We start from the raw sequence: 10,781 nt of genomic DNA, 5'->3' as shown, positions 1-10,781 counted from the left end.
GTGTCCGCTAACGATGGAAATAATTTTTCATTCAAAAAGTCAAATGGCGCTCCTTCCCTTCCGAGCCTTACCATGTGCCCAAACAGTGGTTTACCTCCACATGTGAGGTATTGGTGTACTCAGGAGAAATTGCCCAACACATTTTAGGATCCATTTTATCCTGTTGCCCATGTGAAAATGAAAAAATTGAGGCTAAAAGAATTTTTTTGTGAAAAAAAAGTACTTTTTCATTTTTACGGATCAATTTGTGAAGCACCTGGGGGTTCAAAGTGCTCACTATGCATCTAGATAAGTTCCTTGGGGCGTCTAGTTTCCAAAATGGGGTCACTTGTGGGGGAGCTCCAATTTTTAGGCACACGGGGGCTCTCCAAACGTGACATGGTGTCCGCTAAAGAGTGGAGCCAATTTTTGATTCAAAAAGTCAAATGGCGCTCCTTCCCTTCCAAGCCCTGCCGTGCGCCAAAACAGTGGTTTACCCCCACATATGAGGTATCAGCGTACTCAGGACAAATTGGACAACAACTTTCGTGGTTCAGTTTCTCCTTTTACCATTGGGAAAATAAAAAAATTGTTGCTAAAAGATAATTTTTGTGACTAAAAAGTTAAATGTTCATTTTTTCCTTCCATGTTGCTTCTGCTGCTGTGAAGCACCTGAAGGGTTAATAAACTTCTTGAATGTGGTTTTGAGTACCTTGAGGGGTGCAGTTTTTAGAATGGTGTCACTTTTGGGTATTTTCAGCCATATAGACCCCTCAAACTGACTTCAAATGTGAGGTGGTCCCTAAAAAAAATGGTTTTGTAAATTTCGTTGTAAAAATGACAAATCGCTGGTCGAATTTTAACCCTTATAACTTCCTAACAAAAAAAAATTTTGTTTCCAAAATTGTGCTGATGTAAAGTAAACATGTGGGAAATGTTATTTATTAACTATTTTGTGTCACATATCTCTCTGGTTTAACAGAATAAAAATTCAAAATGTGAAAATTGCGAAATTTTCAAAATTTTCGCCAAATTTCCGTGTTTATCACAAATAAATGCAGAATTTATTGACCTAAATTTACCACTAACATGAAGCCCAATATGTCACGAAAAAACAATCTCAGAACCGCTAGGATCCGTTGAAGCGTTCCTGAGTTATTACCTCATAAAGGGACACTGGTCAGAATTGCAAAAAACGGCAAGGTCTTTAAGGTCAAAATAGGCTGGGTCTTGAAGGGGTTAATAAAAATATCTGATTCAAAAAAAAAAAAAGGCTAGGAAGACAATGCAGTAAAATTAGAAGAAAAATGTTCATTTCTTCTAACACATGGGCAATGTACGGCTAATAAACACTGAGCAAAATGAAAAACTTCAGAGGAAACATTGAACAATCATTATGATTGCGTGGGAACATCACAAGTCCCTGTGCCAATAGTAACATAGTAACATAGTAACATAGTTAGTAAGGCCGAAAAAAGACATTTGTCCATCCAGTTCAGCCTATATTCCATCATAATAAATCCCCAGATCTACGTCCTTCTACAGAACCTAATAATTGTATGATACAATATTGTTCTGCTCCAGGAAGACATCCAGGCCTCTCTTGAACCCCTCGACTGAGTTCGCCATCACCACCTCCTCAGGCAAGCAATTCCAGATTCTCACTGCCCTAACAGTAAAGAATCCTCTTCTATGTTGGTGGAAAAACCTTCTCTCCTCCAGACGCAAAGAATGCCCCCTTGTGCCCGTCACCTTCCTTGGTATAAACAGATCCTCAGCGAGATATTTGTATTGTCCCCTTATATACTTATACATGGTTATTAGATCGCCCCTCAGTCGTCTTTTTTCTAGACTAAATAATCCTAATTTCGCTAATTTATCTGGGTATTGTAGTTCTCCCATCCCCTTTATTAATTTTGTTGCCCTCCTTTGTACTCTCTCTAGTTCCATTATATCCTTCCTGAGCACCGGTGCCCAAAACTGGACACAGTACTCCATGTGCGGTCTAACTAGGGATTTGTACAGAGGCAGTATAATGCTCTCATCATGTGTATCCAGACCTCTTTTAATGCACCCCATGATCCTGTTTGCCTTGGCAGCTGCTGCCTGGCACTGGCTGCTCCAGGTAAGTTTATCATTAACTAGGATCCCCAAGTCCTTCTCCCTGTCAGATTTACCCAGTGGTTTCCCATTCAGTGTGTAATGGTGATATTGATTCCTTCTTCCCATGTGTATAACCTTACATTTATCATTGTTAAACCTCATCTGCCACCTTTCAGCCCAAGTTTCCAACTTATCCAGATCCATCTGTAGCAGAATACTATCTTCTCTTGTATTAACTGCTTTACATAGTTTTGTATCATCTGCAAATATCGATATTTTACTGTGTAAACCTTCTACCAGATCATTAATGAATATGTTAAAGAGAACAGGTCCCAATACTGACCCCTGCGGTACCCCACTGGTCACAGCGACCCAGTTAGAGACTATACCATTTATAACCACCCTCTGCTTTCTATCACTAAGCCAGTTACTAACCCATTTACACACATTTTCCCCCAGACCAAGCATTCTCATTTTGTGTACCAACCTCTTGTGCGGCACGGTATCAAACGCTTTGGAAAAATCGAGATATACCACGTCCAATGACTCACCGTGGTCCAGCCTATAGCTTACCTCTTCATAAAAACTGATTAGATTGGTTTGACAGGAGCGATTTCTCATAAACCCATGCTGATATGGAGTTAAACAGTTATTCTCATTGAGATAATCCAGAATAACATCCCTCAGAAACCCTTCAAATATTTTACCAACAATAGAGGTTAGACTTACTGGCCTATAATTTCCAGGTTCACTTTTAGAGCCCTTTTTGAATATTGGCACCACATTTGCTATGCGCCAGTCCTGCGGAACAGACCCTGTCGCTATAGAGTCCCTAAAAATAAGAAATAATGGTTTATCTATTACATTACTTAGTTCTCTTAGTACTCGTGGGTGTATGCCATCCGGACCCGGAGATTTATCTATTTTAATCTTATTTAGCCGGTTTCGCACCTCTTCTTGGGTTAGATTGGTGACCCTTAATATAGGGTTTTCATTGTTTCTTGGGATTTCACCTAGCATTTCATTTTCCACCGTGAATACCGTGGAGAAGAAGGTGTTTAACCCCTCTGTGACCTTAGACGTACTATCCCGTCGAGGTGCCCTGGGCTTATCTGACCCTGGACGGGATAGTACGTCATAGCCGATCGGCCGCGCTCACGGGGGTAGCGCGGCCGATCGCGGCCGGGTGTCAGCTGCTTATCGCAGCTGACATCCGGCACTATGTGCCAGGAGCGGTCACGGACCGCCCCCGGCACATTAACCCCTGGCACACCGCGATCAAAGATGATCGCGATGTGCCGGCGGTGCAGGGAAGCACCGCGCAGGGAGGGGGCTCCCTGCGGGCTTCCCTGAGACCCCCGGAGCAACGCGATGTGATCGCGTTGCTGCGAGGGTCTCCTCACCTCCCTCCCTGCTCGAGCCCCGGATCCAAGATGGCCACGGATCCGGGTCCTGCAGGGAGGGAGGTGGCTTCACAGAGCCTGCTCAGAGCAGGCACTGTGAAGCCTGCAGCGCTGCATGTCAGATCAGTGATCTGACAGAGTGCTGTGCAAACTGTCAGATCACTGATCTGTGATGTCCCCCCCTGGGACAAAGTAAAAAAGTTAAAAAAAAATTTTCCAAATGTGTAAAAAAAATAAAAAAAAATATTCCAAAATAATGAAAAAAAAATAAAAATATTATTCCCATAAATACATTTCTTCATCTAAATAAAAAAAAAAAACCAATAAAAGTACACATATTTAGTATCGCCGCGTCCGTAACGACCCGACCTATAAAACTGTCCCACTAGTTAACCCCTTCAGTAAACACCGTAAGAAAAAAAAAAAAAAACGAGGCAAAAAACAACGCTTTATTATCATACCGCCGAACAAAAAGTGGAATAACACGCGATCAAAAGGACAGATATAAATAACCATTGTACCGCTGAAAGCGTCATATTGTCCCGCAAAAAAAGAGCCGCCATACAGCATCATCAGCAAAAAAATAAAAAAGTTATAGTCCTGAGAATAAAGCGATGCAAAAATAATTATTTTTTCTGTAAAATAGTTTTTATCGTATAAAAGCACCAAACCATAAAAAAATGATATAAATGAGGTATCGCTGTAATCGTACTGACCCGAAAAATAAAACTGATTTATCAATTTTACCAAACGCGGAACGGTATAAACGCCTCCCCCAATAGAAATTCATGAATAGCTGGCTTTTGGTCATTCTTCCTCACAAAAATTGGAATAAAAAGCGATAAAAAAAGTCACGTGCCCAAAAATGTTTTCAATAAAAACGTCAACTCGTCCCGCAAAAAACAAGACCTCACATGACTCTGTGGACCAAAATATGGAAAAATTATAGCTCTCAAAATGTGGTATTGCAAAAGATATTTTTTGCAATAAAAAGGGTCTTTCAGTGTGTGACGGCTGCCAATCATAAAAATCCGCTAAAAAACTCGCTATAAAAGTAAATCAAACCCCCCTTCATCACCCCCTTAGTTAGGGAAAAATAAAAAAAAATGTATTTATTTCCATTTTCCCATTAGGGCTAGGGTTAGGGCTAGGGTTAGGGCTAGGGTTAGGGCTAGGGTTAGGGCTAGGGCTATAGGGTTAGGGCTAGGGTTAGGGCTAGGGCTAGGGTTAGGGCTAGGGTTAGGGCTAGGGTTAGGGTTAGGGCTAGGGTTAGGGCTAGGGTTAGGGCTAGGGTTAGGGTTAGGGTTAGGGCTAGGGTTAGGGCTAGGGTTAGGGTTAGGGTTGGGGCTACAGTTAGGGTTGGGGCTAAAGTTAGGGTTAGGGTTTAGATTACATTTACAGTTGGGAATAGGGTTGGGATTAGGGTTAGGGGTGTGTCAGGGTTAGAGGTGTGGTTAGGGTTACCGTTGGAATTAGGGTTAGGGGTGTGTTTAGATTAGGGTTTCAGTTATAATTGGGGGGTTTCCACTGTTTCGGCACATCAGGGGCTCTCCAAACACGACATGGCGTCCGATCTCAATTCCAGCCAATTCTGCGTTGAAAAAGTAAAACAGTGCTCCTTCCCTTCCGAGCTCTCCTGTGTGCCCAAACAGGGGTTTACCCCAACATATGGGGTATCAGCGTACTCAGGACAAATTGGACAACAACTTTTGTGGACCAATTTCTCCTGTTACCCTTGGGAAAATACAAAACTGGGGGCTAAAAAATAATTTTTGTGGGAAAACAAAAAGATTTTTTATTTTCACGGCTCTGCGTTATAAACTGTAGTGAAACACTTGGGGGTTCAAAGTTCTCACAACACATCTAGATAAGTTCATTGAGGGGTCTAGTTTCCAATATGGGGTCACTTGTGGGGGGTTTCTACTGTTTAGGTACATTAGGGGCTCTGCAAACGCAATGTGACGCCTGCAGACCATTCCATCTAAGTCTGCATTCCAAATGGCGCTCCTTCCCTTCCGAACCCTCCCATGCGCCCAAACGGTGGTTCCCCCCCACATATGGGGTATCAGCGTACTCAGGACAAATTGGACAACAACATTTAGGGTCCAATTTCTCCTGCTAACCTTGGAAAAATACAAAACTGGGGGCTAAAATATAATTTTTGTGGAAAAAAAAATATTTTTTATTTGCATGGCTCTGCGTTATAAACTGTAGTGAAATACTTGGTGGTTCAAAGCTCTCACAACACATCAAGATGAGTTCCTTAGGGGGTCTACTTTCCAAAATGGTGTCACTTGTGGGGGGTTTCTACTGTTTAGGTACATTAGGGGCTCTGCAAACGCAATGTGACGCCTGCAGACCATTCCATCTAAGTCTGCATTCCAAATGGCGCTCCTTCCCTTCCGAACCCTCCCATGCGCCCAAACGGTGGTTCCCCCCCACATATGGGGTATCAGCGTACTCAGGACAAATTGGACAACAACTTTTGGGGTCCAATTTCTCCTGTTACCCTAGGGAAAATACAAAACTGGGGGCTAAAAAATAATTTTTGTGGGAAAAAAATTTTGTTTTATTTTTATGGCTCTGCATTATAAACTTCTGTGAAGCCCTTGGTGGGTCAAAGTGCTCACCACACATCCAGATAAGTTCCTTAGGGGGTCTACTTTCCAAAATGGTGTCACTTGTGGGGGGTTTCAATGTTTAGGCACATCAGTGGCTCTCCAAACGCAACATGGCGTCCCATCTCAATTCCTGTCAATTTTGCATTGAAAAGTCAAACGGCGCTCCTTCCCTTCCGAGCTCTCCCATGCGCCCAAACAGTGGTTTACTGCCACATATGGGGTATCAGCGTACTCGGGACAAATTGGACAACAACTTTTGAGGTCCAATTTCTTCTCTTACCCTTGGAAAAATAAAAAATTGGGGGCAAAAATATAATTTTTGTGAAAAAATATGATTTTTTATTTTTACGGTTCTGCATTATAAACTTCTGTGAAGCACTTGGTGGGTCAAAGTGCTCACCACACCTCTAGATAAGTTCCTTAGGGGGTCTACTTTCCAAAATGGTGTCACTTGTGGGGGGTTTCAATGTTTAGGCACATCAGTGGCTCTCCAAACGCAACATGGCGTCCCATCTCAATTTCTGTCAATTTTGCATTGAAAAGTCAAACTGCGCTCCTTCCCTTCCGAGCTCTCCCATGCGCCCAAACAGTGGTTTACTGCCACATATGGGGTATCAGCGTACTCAGGACAAATTGGACAACAACTTTTGAGGTCCAATTTCTTCTCTTACCCTTGGAAAAATAAAAAATTGGGGGCAAAAATATAATTTTTGTGAAAAAATATGATTTTTTATTTTTACGGTTCTGCATTATAAACTTCTGTGAAGCACTTGGTGGGTCAAAGTGCTCACCACACATCCAGATAAGTTCCTTAGGGGGTCTACTTTCCAAAATGGTGTCACTTGTGGGGGGTTTCAATGTTTAGGCACATCAGTGGCTCTCCAAACGCAACATGGCGTCCCATCTCAATTCCTGTCAATTTTGCATTGAAAAGTCAAATAGCGCTCCTTCCCTTCCGAGCTCTCCCATGCGCCCAAACAGTGGTTTACTGCCACATATGGGGTATCAGCGTACTCAGGACAAATTGGACAACAACTTTTTGGGTCCAATTTCTCCTGTTACCCTTGGTAAAATAAAACAAATTGGAGCTGAAGTAAATTTTTTGTGTAAAAAAGTTAAATGTTCATTTTTATTTAAACATTCCAAAAATTCCTATTAAACACCTGAAGGGTTAATAAACTTCTTGAATGTGGTTTTGAGCACCTTGAGGGGTGCAGTTTTTAGAATGGTGTCACACTTGGGCATTTTCTATCATATAGACCCCTCAAAATGACTTCAAATGAGACGTGGTCCCTAAAAAAAAATGGTGTTGTAAAAATGAGAAATTGCTGGTCAACTTTTAACCCTTATAACTCCCTAACAAAAAAAAAAATTGGTTCCAAAATTATGCTGATGTAAAGGAGACATGTGGGAAATGTTACTTATTAAGTATTTTGTGTGACATATCTCTGTGATTTAATTGCATAAAAATTCAAAGTTTGAAAATTGCGAAATTTTCAAAATTTTCGCCAAATTTCCGTTTTTTTCACAAATAAACGCAGGTACTATCAAAGAAATTTTACCACTATCATGAAGTACAATATGTCACGAGAAAACAATGTCAGAATCACCAGGATCCGTTGAAGCGTTTCGGAGTTATAACCTCATAAAGGGACAGTGGTCAGAATTGTAAAAATTGGCCTGGTCATTAACGTGCAAACCACCCTTGGGGGTAAAGGGGTTAATATGTTAGCTTTTTCCTCGTCATCTACAACCATTCTTTCCTCACTATTTTTTAAGGGGCCTACATTTTCAGTTTTTATTCTTTTACTATTGATATAGTTGAAGAACAGTTTGGGATTAGTTTTACTCTCCTTAGCAATGTGCTTCTCTGTTTCCTTTTTGGCAGCTTTAATTAGTTTTTTAGATAAAGTATTTTTCTCCCTATAGTTTTTTAGAGCTTCAATGGTGCCATCCTGCTTTAGTAGTGCAAATGCTTTCTTTTTACTGTTAATTGCCTGTCTTACTTCTTTGTTTAGCCACATTGGGTTTTTCCTATTTCTAGTCCTTTTATTCCCACAAGGTATAAACCGCTTACACTGCCTATTTAGGATGTTCTTAAACATTTCCCATTTATTATCTGTATTTTTATTTCTGAGGATATTGTCCCAGTCTACCAGATTAAGGGCATCTCTAAGCTGGTCAAACTTTGCCTTCCTAAAGTTCAATGTTTTTGTGACTCCCTGACAAGTCCCCCTAGTGAAAGACAGGTGAAACTGTACAATATTGTGGTATATACATATTGATATCAAGGGTTCTGAAGTTCAGACCCCCACTAGTCAAACATTGATGGTCTATTCTCAAGACAGATCTTCAGTGTTTACCTGGTCTCTGTACGTTTGGACAACTTTTTTACATTTGATAGATAATGTGATAAATGAACATTCTGCATATTTAAAAATGGTGTCCCCTTCTTTCTAAAGGTACCTTCACACATAATGATTTTGTTAACGATATCGTTGCAACGTCATGCTTTTTGTGACGTAGCAACGATCCCGCTAACGATCTCGTTATGTGTGACAGCGACCAACGATCAGGCCCCTGCTGGGAGATCGTTGATCGCTGGGGAATGATCAGGACCTTTTTTTGGTCGCTGATCACCCGCTGTCATCGCTGGATTGGCGTATGTGACGCCAATCCAGCGATGTGTTCACTTGTAACCAGGGTAAACATAGGGTTACTAAGCACAGGGCCGCGCTTAGTAACCCGATATTTACCCTGGTTACCATTGTAGAAGTAAAAAAAAAAACAGTACATACTCACATTCCGATGTCTGACTGTGTCAGCGCCGGCCGTAAAGCAGAGCACAGCAGTGACATCACCGCTGTGCTCTGCTTTACGGCCAGCGCTGACACAGTCAGTGCGGGAAGCTGACGGCGGGGGACATGACAAACATCAGAATGTGAGTATGTACTGGTTTTTTTTTTAACTTTTACAATGGCAACCAGGGTAAATATCGGGTTACTAAGCGCCGCCCTGCACTTAGTAACTCGATATTTACCCAGGTTACCCGGGGACTTCGGCATCGTTGAAGACAGTTTCAACGATGCCGAAGTCTTTCCCCTGATCGTTGGTCGCTGGAGAGAGCTGTCTGTGTGACAGCTCCCCAGCGACCACACAACGACTTACCAACGATCACGGCCATGTCGTATCGGTGGTCGTGATCGTTGGTAAGTCGTTTAGTGTAGCGGTACCTTTACATGTTGTCCACTGCCTGTCAAGTGTAATCCATCTCAAGCAACTGAGATGCTGAGACAGATTAAAGCAAGTGAAGGCATGTCATTGTCTCTCTGCAAGGCATTGAGTGGTCTTATTGTACCTCTGATTCTGCTTTTCTGCTTTTACAGTGGCCTTGTTTGTGGTAACCTGGAAACTCTCAGCAGGGCTACATTGGCCAGGCTTAGCGCTAGTCACTACATCTACTCGATTACAGGCTTTGGCTTTCACTCTTTAACCCCTGTATTGTAAGCTGTACTTATACTGGGGTCCTTGGGTCGGGACCATGGAGTAGACTGATGGCAGGTGGCAACCACTAGCAGAGCATAGTCAGGAAGCTGGGTCAAAACTGTGAGGTCACAAACAGGAACAGAATTGCCAGGTTCAAGGCTGGTTAAAATAAGGACCAAAGTCTGACAACAGTATACAAATAAGCTAAGCAAAGGCAAAAACACAGCACTGAACCAGAGCAAGATTTACAATAAATGACAGTGCATAGCAGGATTCCAGGAGCTTAAATAGTTTGCAGTCCTGCACAGGTTAAACAGCAAGGAGCAATAATGTATGGAAGAGTGGGGGGCATAATACTATGTGGAGGAGGGGGGCATAATACTGTGTGGAGGAGCGGGGAGCCTTTGATACTGTGTGGAGGAGTGGGGGGCATAATACTGTGTGGAGGAGCGGCGTCCCATAATATTGTGTGGAGGAGCAAGGGGGCATAATACTGTATGGGGGCATGGGGTCCCACAATACTGTAGGGAGGAGCAGGAATACATAATACTGTATAGAGGAGAGCAGGGTCCCATAATACTGTATGGAGGAGCAAGCGGGGGCATAATACTGTGTGGAGGAACAGGGTCCCATAATACTGTACGGAGGAGCGGGGATGCAAAATACTGTATGGAGGAGCGGGGTCCCATAATACTGTGTGGAGGAGCTGGGGGCATAATACTGTGTGGAGGAGCACGGGGACCACAATACTGTATGAGCAGGGGGCCCATGATGTTCTGTATGAAGGAGCATTATATGGGGCCCATAATACTTTATGGAGGACTACGTGGTTGGCCATAATACTGTATGGAGAACTATGAGGTGCCCATAATACTGTATGGAGGAGCATTATATGGGGCCAATAATACTGTATGGCGACTATGTGGTTGCCCATAATACTGTATGGCGGACTATGAGGTGCCCATAATACTGTATGGAGGAGCATTATATGGGGCCAATAATACTGTATGGCGGACTATGTGGTTGCCCATAATACGGTATTGTGTACTATGTGGTTGCTGTACTGTATGGAGGAGCATTATATGGGGCCAATAATACTGTATGGAGGAGCATTATATGGGGCCAATAATACTGTATGGAGGACTATGTGGTTGCCCATAATACTGTATGGCGGACTATGTGGTGTGCA

Source organism: Ranitomeya imitator, chromosome 2, assembly GCF_032444005.1.
Source record: "Ranitomeya imitator isolate aRanImi1 chromosome 2, aRanImi1.pri, whole genome shotgun sequence".
Lineage (NCBI taxonomy): Eukaryota > Metazoa > Chordata > Amphibia > Anura > Dendrobatidae > Ranitomeya > Ranitomeya imitator.
Note: the sequence above shows the minus strand (reverse complement) of the source record.